The sequence below is a fragment of the Narcine bancroftii genome, chromosome 8, assembly GCF_036971445.1.
Source record: "Narcine bancroftii isolate sNarBan1 chromosome 8, sNarBan1.hap1, whole genome shotgun sequence".
Classification (NCBI taxonomy): Eukaryota; Metazoa; Chordata; class Chondrichthyes; order Torpediniformes; family Narcinidae; genus Narcine; species Narcine bancroftii.
Window position 1 is genome coordinate 89,728,702 of NC_091476.1, and position 6,000 is coordinate 89,734,701.

Sequence of the window (6,000 nt, forward strand, 5' to 3'; positions counted from 1 at the left end):
TTCTTTTCATCATTCATTGTCTTCAGCAAGATTTGTGATCTTTTACCATGAAGATTAAGTTTATTTATTAATTCAACAGTACAAAATGATGCAGAACTTCCTGGATCAAGAAATGCGTAGGTCTTCAGTATGAAGCTTCCTTTTTTAGCTTTAACCTGCACAGGAACTATTAAGAGAGCTTTGTCATTGGCCCCAGTAAGACTGTATGAACCAAAGCTGAAGCCTCCACTCTGACTGTGTCTTTAGTCTTGGATTCAGATTGTTTGACTTTCTTCTCAACTTTACTTCATTGAATATGCAGCAACTTGGAATGTTTTAAACTGCATATAGTACAAATGAGTCACTTATTACAAGTTATGCTGTTGTATCCTTTACACAAGCAGCCAAAACATATTCCATTCTTCTTTAAAAAAGTTAATTTCTCGTCATACAAATTTTTCTCCAATTGTGAACATTTTTTCTAAAACATGTTTACTTTTGCAATACAAACAGCTTTCCTGGACAGTCTGAACTTCTTTTTCCTTGTTCTTCCTTGTTGCTTGAATCTGACACAACAGCAACAAAGGTACTTTCCTTTGGTTTCTGTTAAAACAACAATTTGGACTTCTTTACATCTTTAGGAACTGTTGAAGTATCCTTAATATTTCCAAATACTGGTATGGTGTAAACATATACATGCCATTCAAGAATTGTACAACATCCTCAAAAGTGGCGTCCCATCTGGAAATCATTTTAAGATCTGCAACTTTGGTTCTCCATAAGTCCTTCAGTTTATAAGGTCATTTATTTACAATAATCGGCAAATTCAGCTCTTGTTAATGTACACCACTTCCCATTGTACTACAACATCCTCTCGGAAATAGTGCATATGCTTGTAAAGTCTTTGTGTCCTCTGATTTTATTGCTGACCAAGAAAGAATCTTGTCTATGTGGGACCTTGCAATATTATGTTCGTCGCCATAATGAAGATGCAATAATTTTTTTGCCCTTTTAAAACCTTGGTCTGGATCCATATATTGGCAACTTTTGACAAACTCCTCCACTTGTAATACAGATGATCTTTGGTGTTTTTAGTCTTACTTTCAATTTGATGTTCAAAGGATTTCATGAACATCAGATATTGCAATGGATCTCCATTAAAAACTGGAATTTCCTTCTTAAACCATATGAACGTTGCTGTGCTAACATAGCAGAGATTTCATTTTGTTTTCCCATGAGTGATAATATATTGTCTTGTCCACCAGGGCTTATGACAGATTGTCTTGTGAATGGACCATGTGGAACTTGAACTAGTATCACAGGTGTAGGACCTTGAGTTGTAAATGATGGCATTGATAGGGATCCTTATCTTGTCGCTGGTTCTTCAGCAACATGAAGAGACATCAATGGTTTAATATGATCAACTCGCATGGTTGAATTTTTTTGAAATACTCTCCTTTTGGGAAGATTCATATATTGTGCACTCGATTGAATGTTGCTAGTTCTTTCCATAGGGTGGTTCCTTGCTCGAGTATACACGTTTCTTGTGGCTGCAGTACCCATTGATCTACTGGAATGTTAGGTGTGAGCCCTTTGGATATTTCACTTTGAGTGATAGATCTTGCTTTTACTTTGGCCCTATTCATAGCATATTGTTCCTCAAGATCTTGCTTTTTTTCTTTTCTCTCTTCAATAATATTTTTTGTTCTTGCTGGAATTGTTGTTTCTTGATTTCAACGTCCATATCTTCTAGACCACATCTTTTCTCCAACCACTCATGTTGTGCACAGGTAGCAGCCAGGTCTGCTTGCTCCTTAGCATGCATTCCTGATATGCATGAAGCACATGAAGCTGTACTTGCTTTTGAAGACTTTGAAGATCTTCCTATGCTCATAACCTTGGAAATATTATCATCAGGATTCACATCTAAACTTTCAGATACGCTGATTGAGTCTCTGTCTTCAGCAATTCGCTCAGTACAGCACCAGTGGTACATCCATCTGTTCCAGTTCCACTAACCTCTCGTGGTCCTTTTCTTGCTTGGTAGTTGAAGTCGCTTCTTCTATGGTAGCTGGCTCCAACCTCCTGCCAAACATTCTCAGTCCACCTTGCTGGCTCAACTCATGATCAAACAGTTCTTTGAGAGGAGCTGTTTGATCGAGGTCTTTAGCCTGACGAGTCTTTTTCTTCACCATTTTGTATTCTTCACACTGCAGCCTGTCTTCTTGCCTGGCTTATCTGATTCCTCAGAACTGTAAATATATTTGTACCTTTCGTGGTCCATTTAAGAGGATTTCTCTGGCTGAATATCTCTGTTCTGCAAACAAATTTCTTCCATATCAGTTGTTTACTATACCTTTCCAAAATATTCTTCTGGGCTTCCTACCAGATTCTGCTAACCAGAACTCTATGATATCTCTCAAGGTTATAGGTGTCCTTTCCAGACAGACATGTTCTCATAGAGGATTCTGGAATCTTCTCACAGACAATTAAACTTTTTTCAGTGATTTAGTTAGGATGTTTTACCCTCAAATGAGCTTCAAGAAGGCCTACTTTCATTGATTCATTTGTCAAAGTCTGTTGGTATAATAGGCAAAAAGGTGCATGTTCATCATGTACAGTAGATATAAACACAAACTTCAAGAACTCCTCTGAATATTGATGAACCTTTTGCTTGCCTAATCTGCTCATATTGAATATACAACAGCGCGAGCTCTCTGAAACAGATTAATCAATATTTTATTATATCTTAGAGTTGAAAAAATGTAATAAAAGTAAAGATCAAATCAAAGGAAGAATACTGACCCTAAAAAAATGGGAAAAAAAACACTAGCATTATTTCTGACAATTTTTTTCTCGCAGAGAGTGCATCAGAACTGCACTAGTCTCATGCTTTACTATCTGGAGTCCCTATTTTTTTTCCAATTTTGGGGTCCCCCTTAGGCTTGCGCCTGTGGTGGACCCCCACCTCCCCACCACCATCAATACGCTAGTGCACAAAGATACATACAGATACAGGTCTCACTCACTACTGAACTGAAAACGAAAAAGGGTATGGATGGAGACGTGAATGCTGAGTTAATTTGGAATCCTCGTCGCTAATGAGATAATTTGGAATGGATGATATTAAGACTGGTCAGAAAAAAATATAATTATAATGTTAACCAAAGATAACAACAGTTAAAATAAGAGAAAAACCGGAGAAACCAACAGATAAATATCGGAAGAACAAAAGCGCATTGTGAAAATAAAAAGAACAAAGTGATTTTAGTTGGAAATTACCATAATTGCGTTGTACTGACAGTGTTGTCAAGTCACAACTTTCACACCAACATAACGAGTTTATTTTTCAAACCAACTTTTTAATTATTTCCCAAAATATTCTTATGCCCCACTAAAATATTCATAAACACCATGCCCCACCTTGAAAATCTAAGGTGTAGAGGGGGGGCACAGTTAGTGTAGAGGGGCAGAAACTGGTGTACAGACTTTTAATGGATTAAAGCCTGCTGTACAGTCTTTTCTGTGTTTATGTGTCTGTTTGCTGCACCACAGCGCACCACAATTTAATCCATTAAAATTTTAAAAGAGAGACCATGGAGAAGTTTCTAATTATTGGAAGCCTGGAAATCGACCCCCAACACCCAGATGCCCCGGCACGCTTAGAGATCTGGAAGCCGGCAATTAAAGCGATCATCCAGGTGATCAACGCAAACCAGAAACGACTCATGGTACTCTGCACCAAGCTGGGCCCCTGCGCTTTCCAGGTCTATGCCCGGTACCTGCTCAGCTTCAGGGTTCAGCAGCCAGGTGAGACAGCAGACGCCGACTCTGGGGGCCCTGCGTGAGCTAGTTCGCCCATCCCTAACTGAGACTGGGGTGACCGAAGGGTAGGTAGAGCAACTGATCCAGGATGCCTGCGTGCAAGGGCTACGATCGAGGGGCATCTGACAGAGGCTGCTGGAAGAGAACATTGCTTCACTCACCAGAACGATGGAGGTCATCCGATCCCTGGAGGCTGCAGCACATTATATGGAAGTCTTTGATGCCCGACTCCCCCAACCTCCTGCCTGGCCAATGCAGATGACCACTATCACTGAGGGGCCCTATGTGGAGGAGACGATCACTGATGCCAACACAGCCCGCTGCTGTAAGTACTGCAGGTCCCGGGTATGGATCAGACAGACACTCCCGAAAAGGCTGTCCAGTGAAGAACTCATACTGCTCCCAATGTGGTAAGAAAGGTCACTTCACTAAGGTGTGCCTTTCCAGTTCCATCAGGAGTGCTGTGGCCCTCCGCAACCAGCCTGGAGCCCATCCAGACATCGCCCCGTGCATGGACAGGGCAGCGCCACTACTCACCCTGCCACTTCCTCTTGTAATGCCGATGTCAATTCTGGTCCAGCCACCTGCCCATACCACTGCAGAGTGCTCAAAACCGGGCACTGCCATCTTCCTCTGGACGACTTCCACCCGCACTGAAAATGTCACGTCCACCAGCTCCGATGACATAATCTCTGGCTTTATTTCCAGTCGAGTCGCCTGACCACACCGAAGCCACATGCGTCCACCGGGCCAGCCGGCTCTGATTCCCACTACGTGCGCACCACATAGACGGGTCGACATGATCAACATGGGCGCATTCTCAATTGCCCACTTGTTGCACCCCACACCCCAGAAGGAACCCACTGGCTGCTACTCACCACATCCATTGGAAAGCAGCGACTCAGACCCAAAGATGGTCCTTGCGTCCACCACATTAAAGAGGGGCATTTCCCATGGACTCAGGCACTCGATGATGGACATTGCTGTCAATGGGAAGGTAGGGGGATGTCACGTGATGATGTAGAGCCAGGACAGGGATCTGGCTACTCTGACAAAAAGTTTAAAAAGATCTGAAAATCAAATTATTTAATCTAAAAAAAAGAAGAGGGAACTACCCTTGAATGTGAAAAAATGCCACTCAAAAAGGACAGAAAAGTAGAGGAGAAGAACGAAGATAGAAAAGAATTACAGCTGGAAGAAAAAGATGAGCCTATCTTGTAGACCGGTTCTCTGTCCAAAACGAGCTCCCCGATCTGTCACACGATGTGATAGAAGGAATGATGCGAACGATCGAGGAATCACGCAAGTGAGAATATTGGCAGAAGGGAGCCCTGGCTGAATGGCTCACAAAATTGGTGACCCAGAATGCAGCGTCAACCGGGAGAACATCGGGAGGAGTCACGTGATGGAGTAGTGGCCAGACGGTGAACTCCAGCCCTCTCCAGAAAAGTCGGGAAAAACAAGAGAAAATACAAAGGCACAGAAATACAAGTTAAAGAAAAGTGAGTATAAAGGTGGAAAGAAGATGGAGACAAAAGGAGAAAAATCAAAATCAACGGAAAGAAGAGAGGAAGAGAAGACAACGGAGGAAAAAGGTGAAGGCCTTACCTGTCCGAAGAGGCCCGCTGTGGAGAGAGGACCCCACTACCTCAGGTCGGTAGAAAAAGAACTACAACAATGGCTCACAGAGCCGAGTAAAAGTGCGCAACCGCGCATGAAAAAAAACACACCGACGGGAGGGGGGACCAGCTGGGGAGTCGATCTCCACAGCCGGCAACGACAGCTGCAGAACACCTGCAGCAAGAAGAGACCACAGAAGACAAGGGAAACAAGAAAGAAGAGGAGGAAAGGGCATCAAAGAAACAACAGATGGCCAACCCAGAGGAAGAAGAAGAGGAAGAATACAGTGAAATAGATAAAGGGAAAGGCAAGGTAAAGGATATACTTGCTCTTGTTAGAGGATACATGGAGTCATTTAAAGAATGGCAAACACAGGAATTCAATGATTTAAGAAGAAGAATAAACAACACAGAAAAGAAAATAAATAAAATGGATATGACCTTAACAGAAATGGGGAAAAAAATGGACAAGATGGAAGAACGGGCAATAGCAGCAGAAATGGAGGTAGAAGACTTAAAAAAGAAATTGGAGGAATCTAATAAAAAAACTAAAGAGACACAAGAATTACTAGCCCAA